An 18,115-nucleotide genomic window follows, 5' to 3' on the forward strand; every position below is an offset into this window, starting at 1 on the left:
TCATGGTTGTTGTAGTCTGCCAAAGTGTACTCCACACAGTTTTGCCTAACAGCCATGTTCCTTTCGAGTTCCTGTTATGGTTGTTTTGTTTGTTTCCCTTCGTTTTTTTGGGGATTTTTTAATGGATTTTTCCGTGGATTTCTGCTTTTGCTCTATCGTGCATCTGGATTTCTTGCTGGAATCACGATTTTAGTGGATTTCTCTTAGGATTTCTTATGTTTTTTCCTGTTCACCCGGACTATTTTTGAAACTTTTTATGGGTTTTTTTGTTTGGATTTTACCCATTTCGCTTTCATGGATGTGGATTTCATGCTGGATTCCTAATTTTTAGTAGATTTTTGATTTTTTGTTTTTTTCTGGCGGTTATCCTCGATTTATTTTGTCTGTTTTTTTCCCTGGATTATTGGATTTTCTTTTGTTGCGGATTCCCATGGATGTGGATGTCTTTCTGGTTTTTTGTAGTTTATACTTTTCCAGAATGCTGTGTTAAGACTATTGTCAATTTTTTAACACTTTATATTGAAACCAACACTGTTAAAGTATGTCACTTTCTCTAGCTTTTAGAATGATAAAACACATTTTTGCGACTGCTGTACTGTCATTTTGTGTATTTGTGCATGAAAATTATTTTACAACAAACATTTATCTGAGTAAATCAAGTGCATGTTTTACTGATCTTTTAATTTTCTTTTCTTTCTTTGTACATAAAGCTCATTTACCGATTTTACATTCAAAAAGTGAAAAGTGTTTATACACCGAAAATTCTTTTTGGTGAAAGAGTTTCAGTATATAAACTCTTTTCCTTTTATGAATGCAAATTGGGTGAAACAGTTTTCGGTAAAACATGGCCTCGATATCTTAAAGACCTGTAACCCTTGGCCAGCTGGAGGAGGGAGACTTTGTCGTCATTGGATCTAGAGAACGCGTACTTCCACATCCCCATACACACAAAGCATTGCAAGTTCCTGGCCTTCGTTTTACAAGGGAGCATTACTAGTTCATGGCTTTCCCCTTCAGACTGAAGTCAGCGCCCAGAGTCTTCAGGTGCGTGGCCCCGGCGGCGGCCCATTTACGACTACAGGGGATTCATGTGCATCCTTACCTCGACGACTGGCTCATCCTGGCCAAGTCAAAGGACATCGCTGTCGATCACACGGCGAGGACCGTCCGGCTGCTGACGGACCTGGGGTTCTTGGTGAATTATACCAAGTCCTGCTCGACTCCATCGCAGGACGTTCTGTTCCTGGGATCCAGGCTCAACATGGTGTCCTGCCTGGCGGTGCTGTCGGAGGAGAAGATAGCGGCCATCTTGGGCAAGGTGCAACGGCTGTTAGCACTGCAGATCGCCACGGTGAGGTCCATCAGGTCGCTGCTCGGCATGATGTTATGCATATACCTGATCCGGCTCTGCAGATTGCAGGTGCACCCGCTGCAGGAATTCCTCGACGCCAGTTGGATCCAAGTGTCCGGAGGCTTCCAGGACAGAATCACAATTGATGAAGAGTTCCGTCGAGCGATAAGTTGGTGGGGCGTGCACTCCAACATCGCCACAGGCATGGACTTCCAGAGCCCCCCTGTACCAGGAGACTGTCACGATGGACGCTTCCATGGAGGGATGGGGAGAGGTCTGTGGCTACTGGAGAAAACTCTACACATCAACGTACTGGAACGGTGGGCAATGTTTTGAGTCCTCAAGTCATTTCTGCTGTCCCTCAAGGGCAAAGTGGTGAGGGTCTTACCAGACAATACCACCATGATGTTTTACTTTCGGAAGCAGGGGGGCATCAGATCTCCAGCCCTCTCCAAAGAGGCGCAGGTCTTGTGGCACTGGACCTTCGCCCAGGGGATGTTCCCCGTTCCATTTCACCTAGTGGGAGTAAAGAACATTGTCGCCGACTCTCTCAACAGGGAGCAGCGCTCTTGCTATAAGTGGGAGCTTTGGCAGGATCAAGTGGACAGACTTTCCCGCCAGTGGGGCAGTCCCCCGATCGATCTGTTTGCGACGGTGACGAACACCAAATGCTGGAGGTTCGCCAGCAGGTTTCCCCAGCCGGGGAGCATGTGGGAACACATTCTATATGTGTTCCCTCCTCACCCCCCACCTTGTTAACATTACTGCTACGAGTTATCAGTCAACTCGGATGGTACCGGTGCAGGATGATCCTTGTTGCACCAGCTGGGCCGAGGCAGATCTGGTACCCGGACCTTCTCAGCATGTCAGCGTCCCCTCCAGTCAAGTCACCAGTGATCACGGATCTGCTTGCCAGGGAAGGAAGCTGAATACTGCACCACGACCCAGGATTGCTGAACCTGAAGGACTGGCTCCTGCACTGTTAGAGTACGGGGGTGTTACGAGCTGCCGGCGGACTGCAAGGAGCTTGGTAGAGCCAGGTCGTCGTCGACTTTTAAATGCTATGTACACAAATTGAAGCGTTTTGCGACTTGGTGTCGGTTGCAGAAGATTAACCCGCTGAGGGTCACAGCCCCCTCAAGTTCTTCCATACTTGTTGTCATTGGCTAAATTGGGGCTGGCGCATGCCTCCAAGGTGTATTTGTTTTATTTGTAACGCGCACCTTCAGGCCCGGAGGCATCAGGGCGCAACTTGAGCAGTGTTACATAAAGAGCATATATTTATATATATAAACTTTAGGTACAGGACGAGTGTACATACATAATAGTCGGAGCATATAACAATATACATAATTTACTGAGCAGAAATTAGAACAGAAACTTTACAGGGACATGGAGCCAAAGGTGTAAACCGGTGAAAGGGCCAAAGCTAGTAGGACAGTGGTGTGCCGGGCATATTTCAAGGCTGATTGAAGAGCCAGGTTTTCGTTTTGGACTTGAATGCGCTAAAGGAATCTTCAGATCTAATGGTGATAGGGAGGGCATTCCGAAGCTTGGAGGCGAGGACGGGGAAGCTTGAGCCCCCAGCTTTTTGAAGTTTGAACCTAGGGATCGACAAACAGTGGGTCTGGCCAATTCTTTGGGGTTGGGTAGGCGCGTGGCGGGATAGCCGGCTGCAAAGGTACAGGGGGGCTTTGTTGGCCAGGCATTTGTGCGTCAGGGATAGGGATTTCAGTGAAATTCGCTGTTTGACAGGTAACCAATGTAGATTGGTCCTAGATTCACAGATGTGGTGGTTTCGCTGGATGTTTAGTGCCGCTCTAATAGCGTTGTTCTGGGTAATTTGTAATTTGTCCAGATTATCTTGGCTGGTTCCTAAGTAGGGGGCGCTGCCATAGTTTATTTTGGACATAATGAGGGTTCTGGCCAGTGTGACAGTATTCAGAGTGGTCAGAAATGGCCTGCAGGCTGCAATGAGTTTGCAGGTGTATGCTGAGGCTGATCTGACTGTATTTGTCGAGATAAGGATAAAGTGGCGTCAAGGTAAAAGCCTAAGGTTTTAGTGTCTTTCGAAACTTGGATGGTGTTGCCATCATTGATAAACGACTGGTAGGACGGCTCAAGTTTACTAAGGCGTTGCGTAGTGCCCAGGATGAGGAGCTCTGTCTTGTCATCGTTGAGGCATAGCTGGTGTTGTGTCATGCAAGCTTTTATGACCAGGTAGACGTCATTCAAGGCCTTGGTGTCAGCTAAGTAGTCTCCATTGATGGGAATGAGTATCTGGGTGTCGTCGGCGTAATTTGTATAAGACACCCAGATAGTCGAGTACATCAAAGAGCGGTTTCGTAAAAACATTATAGAGTGTTGGCGACACGCAAGAACCCTGAGGGACGCCACAGTGAATTGGGAAGGGATCTGCTGCTGCGGATTGAGAAAAGACCCCCCCATAGATCTATTACTCAAAGGATTTGATCCAAGCCGTGGCTGACGGAGAGAAGTGGGCGGCAGAGTGGAGATGCCTGCATAGGATTTGGTGATTGACCAGATCGAATGCCGCAGAGAGGTCAAGTAGAAGTAACATGGCTAATTTGCCCTTGTCCTTCAAAACTTCAATTTGCGTTTTAAGGTCTAGCAGAGCTGTCTCTGTTCCGTGTTTGGGACGGAAACCAGATTGTCTAAGACCTAGGAGATTATTGGATTCCAAGTACTCTTGGATCTGCAGGTATGCTGCACGGTCAAAAATTTTGAGCAAGAACGGGACGGTAGTTATGGGTCTGTAGTTGGTGGGTATGCTTGGGTCTAAGGAGGGTTTTTTGAGCAGTGGGGTCACCCATGCGTCCTTAAGGTTGTCAGGGACAGTTCCTGTTTTAAAGGAGGAGTTGATGAAGGATGTAATAAATGGGGCCAAATCGTGGGCAGATTCCTTAATGATGGGGGCAGGGCAGGGATCACCCTGCCAGTTGAAAGGTTTGATCCTCAAGATGATGTTTTCTACCTCAGCAACAGTGAACGGTGAGAAGGCAAACCGTTGAAGATTGGGCAAGTCAGGAGAGAGGGCCCCAGCAGTGGTGGGAGGGCGATTGTCCAGTTTCAGGCTGTCTTGTTTGGTTTTGATTTTAGATTGTAGCATGGTGATTTTATTCAGTAAGGCTGCCTGTATGTTAGCACACCATTTACTATCTTTAATGCAGGTGTCGGGAGAGGGGGGTAGCTGGGGTTTCAAGCTCTTTTAGGATCTTAAAGAGTTCCTTAGAGTCAGCTTGCAGGATACGGTTATTAAGGGAGTCTTTTCTTCACCTCGATAAGGGCTGCTTTGCAGGTGAGCGATGCCAGGAAGAAACCGTCTTTGTGCGCGTCCAAAGGGTGACTTTTCCAACGATTTTCGGCACAGCGTTTGGTTTTACAAAGCACTCTTAACTGTGGTGTGAAACAGGAGTTAAGGTGTGCCCGTGGTTTACCTTCCTAAGTTTGATGGGGGCAATAGTCTATAGCCGTGAGCATACTACGGTTGTAGATGTCAGCTAGGGTGGTGGGATGATTACAGGAGTCAGTGGCAGGATTAAGCGATGGGAGTAGCAGAGGGAGAAGTTCCTCCTTGGTTATGTCCTTTTTATTTCTGGTAGGGAGAGCTGGAGCTATCAGAGTCTGGACACGGGGGGAGGCTTCAATATTAAAGGTGATGATGTGGTGGTCGGACCATAAGCAAGCGGTATTGGCAAGGACATTGATATTGCAGTTAGAGCCGGCTAGCCAGTCAAGGGTTCTGCCTTTAGAATGCGTGGGCTCTTGAATGTGCAGGGTGAAGCCAGAGTTAGGGCGTTTTCCAGGTCTAGTGCAATAGGATCTTTGGGGTCACCGAGTCCCAAATTAAAGTCGCCTAAGTTGATAATTTGAGAGTTGGTTTTAGCATTGTCAAGGAGGAGGGTGGATATTTCACCGACAAATGATGGTGCAGGGCCTGGGGGCCTGTAGATGAGGTGGAGGGTGGCTGTTTAATTAGGCGTTAGTGAGTGTTTGACTGATAGTAAGTCAGCTGACTCAAGTTTGGTGTTGGTCGATACTCTTAAATCCAGAGTGATTTTATGGATGATGGCCACGCACCACGTCTGGTGTGGGAAGCAGAGGGGCGGTCACATCTCATGATACCGTAGCCGGGTGGTAAGGCAAGGGTCAGGGAAGGGCCGAATGCGGCATGTAGCCAAGTTTCAGATATGGCAATGAAGTCAAGATCTGAATATGTTATGAGGTCTGCTATGTCTAGTGCGTGCCCTGGGAGGGATCTGGCGTTGATAAGAGCGCCCTTGATGAGCGGCAGTTTTGCCTGTGTAGAAGAGAATTTGCTATTAGTGGTTGAAGTGGGTGAGCACGGTGGTGTATGTAATGTTCGCATGGAGATGTTACCGCGGGTCGTTCGTATGCGGAATCTGGTGCCTAGTCTCTTGTTTCTGAGAGATAAAGAACATGGTTGATTCGGAGTGGGTTTCCTAGCGAAGTGTTCCAGCCAGAGGGCCGGGTCATTGAAGTATGGGTTGGTGTCGTTGTTAATGTGATGTAGGCCTATGATGGACGTCGTGGGGCCCATTCTAGGGGTCACACTACGCAAAGTCGGGTGGACAGGGCTTAGGTGAATCTGGATGTCTGAAGGCTGATTGTCGGCCATGGGGGACGTGTGAGTAACTGAGTGGTAATTGCTGCTTGAAAGGGCAGAACGTGGTACAGTATAAGGAGAGCCCTAAGGAGCATGGTGGAGGTGCACGACACCTTGGGGAAAGATGCGTCACACGAGGAGGAGGAGGAGGAGGAGGAGGAGGAGGAGGAGGAGAGTTCGATTTTAGCTAGGGCAGTGTGAAACAGGCTCAATAGGCAGTGCTAGTAAAATCAACAATAGGCAAGTTCGATTTTGCTGATGGAGGCATTGGGTAATCATGCAGTTAACACAATAGGCACCATATGAGGCATGAAGGAGTGTTAACACTGCGGGCAGATCACAGGCAAAGACCATCAGGAAATGGGCTGCAGAATGCTTCAGGTTATAGGGACACTAGATTAGAAGGTGGAAGGAGCAATGCATGCACAATAGGCAGTGGGTGAAGTGGAAAGGGCAGAACGTGGTACAATATAAGGAGCGCGTTGATGAGGCTCCAGGCAATAACGGGCGGCCATTTTGAACATGATCGGTACCTCGTGTACCTGGATGCGAGTAAAAGGCACAAAAAAGTGCTCCTTTTGGCGAAATGAAACTGGGCACTCGATTTTCAATGCAGGGCTTCCAGGAATGCCCGTGTGCAATTATGAAAGGATGAAATTGCACTTTTAAGAAAAATAGCGCGAGGTGGCAGCGCTTACTGGAATGTGCTGGTGGGTGGTGAATGCTTCTCAGTAGGCCCGCGGCTCCTGCAGGGTGGGGACCTACTCGGTGGAGCGCCTGCATCTGGCGGCTATCTCCTGCTACACTCGATCTGCAGGACAGTCTTCCCTTTGGTCGCAATGTCTAGTCAAAGAGTTCATCAAGGGACTGTTCAGTTCGTTCACACCGGTGAAGGCTCCGGCCCTGGCATGCAAACTCAATGTTTTATTGATAGGCTCATGGGGCCTCCATTCGGGCCTATGCATCAAGTTCTGCTCAAGTTTGTCTTGGAAGACCGCTTTACTCGTGGCCATCACCTCTGCCAGAAGAGTAGGTGAGATCCAGGCCCTGTCCTGCAAGCAGCCTTATTTGACTTTCCACGAGACAAGGGTGGTGCTGTGGACGCACCACTCCTTCATGCCCATGGTTCCATCGGAATTTCATCTCAATGAACCTCAGGTGTTGCCTGTGTTTACATCCCCCCTACCCCTCTGCCCCCCGTCCCGACACCTTCGTCGCCGACTGAGGACTTTGAACTAGCTGGATGTGACTCGAGTGCTGAAGTTTTATGTGGCCCGCACAAAGAATTTCCGGAAGACTTCTCAGCTTTTTGTGAACCTCTGCCCTGTGAAGCATGGGAAGGCCCTGTCCAAGGCTTCCATTTCCAGGTGGCTCTCCGGCTGTATCACTCATTGTCCACGTTTGGCAAACCGGCTGCTGTCTGGCCGTCCGGGTGCCCATTCTACCAGAGCGATCGCTGCGACTACGGCGTTCCTGTCTGGTGTGCCCATGCTGAACATTTTCAGGGCTGCTATGTGGAGGTTGACGCATACCTTCATGAAATTCTACTGCGTCGACAGGGATCCCAGGGAGGAGTCCAGAGTCGGCCAAGCAGTGCTGCGCAACTTGTTCGCTTGAAGGTGAGCCTGCTGAGGAGGTAAGAGTAATAGCTTCTGTTAAGCCTTGCCACCTCCCGTGGTTGTGTAATGATGTACTGCTGTGTATTCTTTATTCATGAGCATGTGAATCCATGCCAGACCCCATGCTGGAGAAGAAACAAGTTACTTACCTGTAACTGTTGTTCTCCAGCATGGGTCTAGCATGGATTCACTTGCGAACCCTACCGCCTGCCCCTCTGAGGCTCTTCTCTTGGTCCTACTGCCACTTTACCTACTACCAAATCTGTAGATGGCTGCCAGAGGAGGGGCTTAGTGAGAGGGCAGTCATTGACTGGGGGCAGTATGTCCCAGAGCTCAGTGATTGGTTTATAGTAGAAAGACAGTTTGTAAATGATAGTGAAACAGTTTATTCTTTTACTGAGGATTCCCAGCCCGACGATAGGTAAAATTCATGAGCATGTGAATCCATGCCAGACCCATGCTGGAGAACAGTTACAGGTAAGTAAGTTGTTCCTTACCTGGTGGTGCAACCACGCTGGCGACGTGGTGGGCCCAGTGCCTTTGAACGAGCGCCGAATCCAGGGTCCAAGGCAGGATTGAGTCCTCGGCTCCCAACGAGAGAACAGAGGATAGAGATAATGCCACAACGAGCGGAAACCGAAAAACGATTGTACCGAACACGGAAGACTGGCAAGCTGGGAACACTGCCGAACACACACGCCCTTGCTCGATCAGACGCTGCAACACCAGAAGCTAAGCGGGTTGCCCAGGTTGAGGGCTAAGAGAGGAAATGGCGAGTGGGGAAGGAGGAAGGATTCCCTTAACCCTGTATCAGGGTCACAGAGTCCTTGAGACGGATGCTGAACGAGGGAAGGAAAAGGGTTACGGGAACCAGAGAAGAAAGCGGTTACTGATACCCTGGATCGCTAAGGAAAGTATTGGGACACAGAAATCCAAAGGAGCCAGAGAACCCTAATCAAGAAAGCGAGGAACAGACCCGAGGGGAGCCCAGAAGCCCTCAAACACTGCATCTAGTGGGGAGAAAGCAACATAAGGGGTGGAGAGAGATCAGAGAAATATCCCTTCATCCAAAGAACTTGAGATATTTCTTTTATTTTTTTTTTATTTTTTGGGGGGGGGGATTTGGTGCTTTTTGGGGGCTTAAGAATTTTGTTGTGGAATTTGGGGAAACTTGAGGAACTTTGAACTGCCAAGAACTGTAAAATAAGGAGACTTATTACTGTGAGAAACCTAAGGCAGAGGGACATTCCGGGAACAGCTGTGAAGTATTCTAGTATCCAACACGGAGTGCAGGACACTCCCCCTTTTCTTTTACTTTGTCTAAGTGTTCGGGCAGTTTAGTGGATAGGTTTGGATGGAGGACTATTTTCCTTTTGACTATTGATGAGCACCTTACCTTAGTTAGATAGGAAGGGAACTCCCCTTTTAGCAATGAGGTTAGTGGGGCATTTTTCTTTTAAATTGAATAACGATACATGAGAAGTCTTCTGGCCCGAGTCGTCTTTGTGGCTTGCCACAGGTGATAAAGGGGAGTAGGCCCATCGCAGCATGAATACCTTGTTATTGCATCTATCATTCAATGGGGCACAACAGTAGATCATTTAAATAAATCGGAAACCAAAGAATTGCACCGTAAGACTAGCAAAACCCCATTGTTGCATTCAATACACATAAATGGTTTACTACCAAGAAGGTAATTGGACACATTGCACCATCTGTTTTGAAGTTGCAACTAAATGGGTTGGTGAATTTGTTCACCCTGTCTTCAAGGCCCCTCAATTAGTCTACAATCTTAATATACGTCTTACATTCTCCTTTGGAATAAATCATAACATACTGTTAAACTTAATACTGGAAATTAGTTACAGAAATTAACGGATTGTGGTAGGATGATAAATACAATTTATCAAGGCCTTTATCACTCATTTTTAATGCCAGCTTGCGCGTTCTGACATGTTGACAAAATGTTTTGCACATTTAGCTGCAGGCCTGTATGAAGTGGCGAGTGTGTAAAGGCAGATCCTCTTCATTCCTGATCTATATATTTGATTTGAACAGTTTAAGTGCAAAGAGCCAACACTTAGGACAGGGTATGTGCTAAAAAAAATAATGCACTTAACAGGGTGTTGGCATGGTTTTCCAAAATCAAGCCTGAGGTGGATTTTGGGAGGCCAATCTTTTTTTTAAACTTATTGATTCAGCTGAGTTTAATCAACTTTTCAATATACAAATAAACATAGAAATGCACAAAATTGAAATATAGAAATACACAAAAGTGAAATGTAATATAAATAAAAGGAAGAAAATGTTAGAAGAAAAGATCTAAACTAAAAATCTAAACTAAAATGTGCAGAGGTGGTCTCGGTCCATTCATATAGAATTATGAAAACATGAAATTTCTTGTGTCCACGTAAAACAATTACATTTTTCATTATTTGCATTTCAGTTTGATGAGAGCATAAAAATGTCTAGTCTCCCTGCACAACAATTGAAATTTTCATTATTTACATTTCCAGTAAGATCAAAAGCTTTGGACATGAGCAGATTCATTCAAATGACATAAACAAGTGAGCATTTGAAATAAAACAAGACATGGGGAGATTCATTCAAATGGCATAAACAAATAGGCATTTGAAATATAAACAATACTGGTTAACATTTACACATAAAACAACTATGGTAGAACAAAAGCCTAGTCGACAATAACAGTGAGATCATCTATCACTAGATATTAACACTCCAATTTCAATGAGTGCAGAAAATGTACAGTTGCTATTTGGATTGAGACATTTTTGCTACACATTAAATAGTCCCATCTTTGGAAAGATTTCAACATTCCTAACTGGCCACAGTGGTGGACAAAGTATTTTAAGCGTTCTTTAATCAACAAAGGACATAATGAGATTAGATGTTCCAGTGTTTCAGTTATCTCAATAGACCTGCAAAATCAACAAAAGTTTGCTTCTTTTGAAATTAGTCTACTTTTGGCTAGAATGTCACGAGTATGCCACAGCTTGAAACGCAAGCGTAGCATGCCAGTACGTATATGAGGAGATGGAAATTTGAGCAGATAGGGTTCTATTGTGCCAACGCTTGTGTGTTTAAATCTCTGGTTGGAAGTATGTTTATAGCTTAAGCACTGATATCTCGTACTGATCCAATCATTGAGATAGATCAAAGACTTTGCTTTAACAGGGTTGGTCACTAAGATATTAATGTGCACCTCAGCTTTTAAAAGAATGCAGAAAATGCCCTTTAACCAGCCTTTGACAAAATTGTGAGTTGATGTAAATATATAATTCGACAAATAATTCAAGATGTTATCATCACAGGTTGATGTTAGGCATTTGTGAAAAAGAGCACACATCTTCCACTGATATTGCGCGTGTATATGATCTTCAAATGGTATCGGAGCATTCTACGAGCCAAGCAGCATAGTGCTGGGATGGGATAGGAAGATAGGAAAATTGCTGTCTGCATAAATATTGGTATAATGCGCTATCCATTGAGCTTCGGTGACATTAGGCACCTGTGCCAGTGGCTGGGTCTGTTGAGCACAATAATTAAATACAGCCCAGATTTCTGCTGAGTTTTTGTTAGTAATCAATCTGAGCATATGCTCACTATCATTTTGGAGAATCTGTGCTCGATATTGCCGTAGTCTATTGCGATATCTGCATTTGGCAGTTTCCAAAAGCTGAACAGTGAGCGGGGACTGCAAAAGGATTGACTTTTTTTCTCGTCTGTACTGTGCTTTCCTTGTCTTTATGTCAGTGATAAATTAATGCAGATGAGACCCTATTTTTGAGGTAGGCTGCTTCGAATTACAAAATTAGGTGAGTAGATTTGGATAGTGAGCAGACATTTGGGTATTGTGTAAAGAGAACAACTTCTGCAGAGCTTTGAGATTGGAATTAGACCAACGGAGGCGGGTTTTAGCATTGTTGACTATTAAATCTTGAAAGTGCAGTATTTGTATAGAATTTTCATGTAAACAACTGGTTGTTAGCGATACTAGGTTGTGATCACTATGCTTTTGTGGTATAATGTCAAATGATTCAATACGTCCACGCAAAGTCTAGTGGACATAAATATAGTCGATGATGCTACTTGCGTTCTCTCGTTGCCAGGTAGGACGAGCAGTTTTTGTCACTTTCTAATGAATTATTGATCATGTGAAAATTCCTCTCGGTCATAAATGTAGACCAACGGTTGACTTTTAGGAGGTTTAATTTGGTTTTTGGGCAAAAACAATCGAGGTTAAGATCACCAACAATGATCGTGTCGGTGATGCTAGAAGTGACCATCACTTAAGTCAAGTAGTCTAGTAATTCCTTCATAGAAAGCCTCATCCGTGAGCCCAAGAGGATTGCGATAAATGTTGATAAGAGCAATTCTATGTGGCGGGCACGAAATCTGGACTAATTGGAGATAGGCTGACTCTGAATCCCAAGGTAGAATTGAAAGACCTTTTCTCATGTTGACTCCAACCAAAAGGCCAGAGGAAGGTCTACCCTTGGTTTCCACAATAGCAGGGATCAACAAGACTTCATAATTGTTCCAAACAGGTAATTGAGTGAGCCACGTTTCTTGATGTCATACTCAAGGGTAAAACTACGAATGGATGTTTGCAAATGTGAATGCCCGCGTTTGTTCCAATTAGCGATGGGGCAGAAAGTGGCTAGAAACTCTACTGATGGTTATGACAGAGGAGAGTGGTTGCTGTGATGAGGGTCCATTTGAATGACTCAGATAAGTGTTGGTTGCTTGACAGGGTGGTGAGAATTTAGGGTTCGGGCGAGCGGGATCTTGTCTGCAAGAAACCCATGCTGAAAAGTTTCAATTTGGCTTTCCATATTGTATTGAGCACAACTCCAGATGGAATCCAAAGTCCCACCACTGAGCAGGTGGATTCTGAAATACTCTATCTGCTCGATGTCACCAGACGTAATGTCTTCTAAATCCACAACATCAGAGAAGATGTTGAGGACATTACGCCTGCTCAGATCGTAGGATTCAAAGGCACCTTCCCTACATTTGAAAATAAGCGAGTGGCAACATAACTGCTGTTGAGTATATCGCGATGCAGATGTAGTTGCTACTTTGGGTTGTGATGAAAAGGTATCATTGTCTCCTATTTTTGAGGACTGTTGAGCGCCGTTCATGCATGTTTGCGAAGGAGGAACACACTCTGGTTGCTGAATTAAAGAATTTATTTTTGAAGGAGCTGACAATTGTGAAGTTGTAACACTAGGGAACAGCCAATGTTGCAGTTGCAAATCTCCATGCATTGGAGCACAGTTTTTTTACTTCGGATTGGAGGCGTTGAAGAAGAGTGTCTACTGCTTTTCTCATGTGATCAAGTGCAGCGACGAAACTAAATCCTTCCGTAAATCAGAGGCAACATTAGATTTCAGTGGCTTAGGTGGTAATGTGATGGTTTTAGTACATGAAGTAGAGAATTGGTTGTGTGAGCACGATCAAGTTCACGTATTAGATCATTTAGAGGAGTGTAGGAAACCAGTACACTAGCTGCAACAACCTCGGTCGAAGGATCCAACACAGGGGTATGGGCCGGTAACATGGGTAAAGACGGGGTTGGGAACGTGGTGTCTGCCTCAGGTATAAGAGTTGGTATTAACTCTGTTTCTTTCAAGATCAGGTTTTGGTAAGCAGAGGATTTAACAACTGGAAAGAAGGCACACAGAGTGTCTTTCCGCAGTCTAGCATTTAAGTTATTTTTTAAAGACAAGACCGTGGTCCCATCCACCTGCTTATTTTTTATTTTATTTATTTATTTATTTATTTTTGTTATTGACAATCTTTGCGTCTGAGCTGGCCAACTCAGATTTTTTTTACTTGTGGTTGGTTTGGGAGCCGGGTTGTAACATTATTGTCCTGGGCAGTGGACAGATCTGGAACACTAATCCACGAGTCGTGTTCCTCTGGCATGCTGTGAGTTGGCTCTGTATGCAAACCATTGGTAATGAAATGAGGAAAGGTAGGGAGTGCTGAAGGGGAAGTGCAAATGGGGGCCACGGTGGAACAGACGTCACCATTGAAGATGGTGTGAGAAGTTAACCATTGTGCTAATTGTTCTGTTTGAACAGCTTGTTTGTTAACTTTGTCATCTAAGCCTTCAAATAATTTAAGAAGGTTTTGCAGGGTAATATTAATGGCGGCAAGTGCCACTTCAGTTAAAGGGGACTGGAGTACAGAGGGTAAAGAAAGTACTCCTGGTATATTAGACTTCGGTCTGCGTGGGGTAGGATAGACAAAGGAAACTGGGGTGGAGTTCAAAGAACACCTCAACGCCACTGCTTCTACACAAGAAGAGGGCGAGTCATTGGAACATGAGGAGGAGCGGAAAGCAGGAGGAGATAGATCCTGAGATAATGGGTGTGATAAACATGGTAAAGGCGTACGTAACAAGGTTTTGTCTGAAAGATGTGGAATTGATCCACTGCTGTGTGAAGGAAAGGGTAGTGTATTGGGAAAAAACTGTGGCTGAAGCCGATGTGTGTGGGAGTTGGACACATGGGGATTGCTTTGTGCAAGTGCCGGCTCGCTAATGGGTGGTTTGAGCACCGCTAATTGAGCGGGGGTTAAAGTGATGGATTTGTGAGATGCACACATTGCACGGCCAGCATGACCCGCTGAAGCCATTTTAGAGTTGATCGTATTGGTAAATGCATTAGTGGCAGTCGGCATGCCAGCGGTGAGATTGAACGCCATCTTTGACAAGGGATTTCACTCAAACAATTACGAAGACAAAACAATACCAACACATAAACCTAAAAACCAAGAAGAGAATTGTAAGCACAATGCCTGTATATTGAGACTAATTAATGTGCACTCTTATAATCAACACACTACAAAACCCAGAATAAACTGACCTAGTGGGAGGCACTGGGCGAAGGCTGCGCAGCCAAGCAGCACTTAACCACAGTACTTGCCATTAGTGCGCGCGCACGGGTGTGCGTGTGTTGCTTAAATGGAAATAGCCAATCTGGTCAGAGATGAGGGCGGAGCTCTGTGGATAGAGTGAGAAATCAGTCAAAGTCCACACAAAGTCCAAAAAAAGTCTTTGTCACAACGTGAAAACGACGTGAAAGTACATGAGATCAAAAACATCACCTTCTTAAATGGCTGGCAGGATTCTTGCAAGTCCTTCATTGCGTGTAGCACGAAGCGCGGATAGAAGGCAAGGCAAAGGCACCAGGGGAACACACAGCCAAGCAGCACTTAACCACAGTACTTGCCAGAAGTGTGTGCGCGCGCATACCTGTGTTATTGCTTAAATGGAAATAGCCAATCTGGTCAGAGTTGAGGGCGGAGCTCTTAAAGGGCTGGCAGCATTCTTGAAAGTCCTTCAATGCGTGTAGCACGAAGTGCAGATAGAAGGCAAGGCAAAGGCCAACCTATTATGGTGAACAGGAAGGACACCAAAGTCTAGCCAAAGGGTGAGAGTGGTCTAGGGATGCAAAGAGTCCACAGAAAGCAACACCAAGAATTCCAGCTAGACGGGTAAGTAGAAAAATGTACAGTGATTTATTATGCCTTTTTTAAAATACACACTAAGCAACGAAACCACTAGGCAAATATTGACACACACTTGCAATAAACATATATATGCATACCCCCGTCGGAGAAGGCCGACCGCATTTGATTCAATAACTGGTGTAAAATGGCTTAAGTACTCAGTTGCATAAAGTTCAGTAGAAACACTTTACAGCAACACCAAAACAATTTCATAGCACTTAGTAAATCCAGCCCCGAGTTGGTCTGGGACTTTTTGCTCTGAAATCATCAGTTCCAATGTTATACTTTACAGGTAGGTTTACTTTGTGATTGGACAATGCTAGTGGTTGCGACTCCGTTCCAAATAGTTAAGGAAATGTCAGATAGGTCACTCTTTCAATCCCAGTGTTAGGGAGATGCATCATTTGTATGCGTCAACCCTCTCCTAGTGAGACCCGCAGCACTTTTTGCTGTACTTCTGGACCTTTTTTCTTTCTATCCTGAATGAGTGGATTATTTTTCCACTCATTCATTCTTATGGGCTCTGTATTTTGGAACTCTGTTCTGTGTTTTACCTTTACTACGGAGTCTTTCCTCCATACCTCTTAAGGCATCTGTATTTAACTTTTGCAGCACACCGTTCCTTATGGGCAGTGTTGCTGGTAACCCTTTGAGATTCTTTCTCCTTAACTTATCTCTCCTAAAGCTTTATACTATGAGAGATTGGCACACACCACCTAATGTGGAGTGCCAAGGGGATACCTAGTATCCCCCTTCTCTCTGCTCCTGTGACCTTTTAGACACATAGACAACTTTCTAGTTATGGCTGGTGGCAGTGGACGTGTTCTACCAACTATATGTTCCAACATGGTGGCTCCTTTCTTTTTTCTTTGTTAGCCCTTCTTCTACCATTCCAGGATGGGGAGGTCTGTGTGTGGTTTTTCCTTTGGCAGGAACCCTTGGGTGTCCCAACCTAGTCAGCAGTGTCTGGGCAGGCAGTAAGTGGGGGAGGAGTTTTGCACTCCCCTGCTCTGTCTGCCTGAGTGGAACCAGCTCTCAAAGGTGGTCTGGCTGTCCTGATTGGACAGCTACCCGCCCCTTTCTGTAAACTACTTACAGAGATTGCAGAGCAGTGTGTGCTGAAACTGAATAAAAGGTGAGATTCCTGAGGTGAAAGGCAAGTCGACCACTGGAAACTGAAGCAACCGAAGAAGACTACCAGAGATGTTGCAACACTGTGAAGCCACCACTGCTGCCCTGAACCCATTTCCCATGCGACAGAAGAGCTCTGAAGAGGATGGCTCCTTCCCTTTGGCTGGTGGGTCCAACCAGACCTGAGACTAACTACAATCTGAGCCATTTCTCGAGGTCCTGTGACTTCCCAGAGCTGCAGACCGCGATTACCAGGAGACCGCCAACCCAATCGTAGCGCATCGTCTTTCCAAGGCCGAATCTCAGTCTTTGCTGAGCTCCAGGTGAACCTCCAGAGAAACAACTAAAGTGCAGGACTCCATGAATCGAACAAGATTGACTGGGCGAATAGGGTCTGTTAGTGCTGCAGAAAAGGCACCAAATCCACACACTGACCAGAAGAGTTGAAGAAATCCATGCCAGAGTGTTAGATGGATTTATAATTTTTATGCTTATTCCCCTCTCCTTGTGGGACCCCCAGCACTTTTTGCTGGACTTCTGGACCTTTTTCTTTTAATCCTGAATGAGTTGAGGCTTTTTCCACTCATTCATTCTTGTGGGCTCTGTCTTTTGGAACTATTTTCTGTGTATTCCACCTGCACTATGGAGTCCTTCTGCTCCATAGTTCTTAAGGGCATCTGTGTTTTACTACTGCAGCACACAGCTCCTTGTGGGCTGTGTTGCTGGGTACCCCTAGGGTTCTCCTTTAAGATTCTTTTTTTTACTATCCTCAAGAAACTACAGTTCTTAGGGATAGTGAGATAATTAGTATCTCTCCCAAAACTTTATAGACTGAGAGATTGGCACACACCACCTTCAGTGGAGTGCCAAAGCGATACTCCGTATCCCCCTTCTCTCTGCTCCTGTGACTTTTTAGTCACATAGACAATCACTGTGAATTTATTGTTACCACAGGCTATGTCCCTATCCTCGGTAGTGCACAATAAGGACCCCTAGTACCAACTTCTTTTTTTGCCATTACTAGCAGGGTTCTTTGTCAGCCCTTCTACCATTCTGGGAGGGGGAGGCTGGTGTGGGTATGTGGTTTGCCTTTGGCAGGAACCCTTGGGTATCCCCGCCTAGGCTCCAGAGTGTCTAGGCAGGAAGTGGGGAGGACTTTTCCACCCTCCTGCCCTTTGTCTGCCAGAGTGCCTGATAAGTTCAGCTCCCATGGGGAGGAGGGAGGGGGGTGGAGGTCTGGCTGTCCTGATTGGGCAGACAAATGCCCCTTTCTGTAAAATGCTGAGGGAGATTGCAGAGGAGTGTGTGCTGGTACTATATAAAAGGCGAGGTTTCTGGAGGGGAAAAGCAAGTCAACTGAAGAAGACAACGACCAGCGATGCCTGCAGACCCTTTGCAACACCGTGAAGCAATCACTGCTGTCCTGACCCAGTTTTGCATACGACAGAGGAGCTCTGAAGAGTACTTACCTCAGTGTAATTGCCTACAGCTCACATCTTCTTAAAATAAGCCTGACTGCTCTGCCACTCTACCACGGTTCTGAGTTAGTACAGACTGATGCTAAGAGTTGGGGATCTACAAACCACTGGGATAGTTTCTAAAGATTTACTACCAGCAGGACTTTAGGAAAACTCCACTAACACAGAGGTTCTTTCTCGAGACTACAACAGACACATCCCGTTCATTGTCCTGCCTTTCGTCACCAGACCAAGGAATCCGAAGATTGGGTCGATCACTGCTGCACAGAGGAGAATCCAGCCACAAACATTTCTTCTAGCCTTAGGGTACTGTGGGTGAAAATATAGTGCTCACCTTAATTCAAGA

The 18,115-nt window shown here is 45.7% G+C and overlaps 1 protein-coding gene across 4 annotated transcripts in view; it reads left to right on the forward strand.

Annotated features, from left to right (window-relative positions):
* Window positions 1–18,115, forward strand: part of LOC138580491 (serine/threonine-protein phosphatase 4 regulatory subunit 1-like) — a 918,772-nt gene that overhangs the window by 724,961 nt on the left and 175,696 nt on the right. The window lies entirely within an intron of this gene.

The sequence above is a fragment of the Ambystoma mexicanum genome, chromosome 3p (genome assembly GCF_040938575.1).
Source record: "Ambystoma mexicanum isolate Mex_15411 chromosome 3p, UKY_AmexF1_1, whole genome shotgun sequence".
NCBI lineage: Eukaryota > Metazoa > Chordata > Amphibia > Caudata > Ambystomatidae > Ambystoma > Ambystoma mexicanum.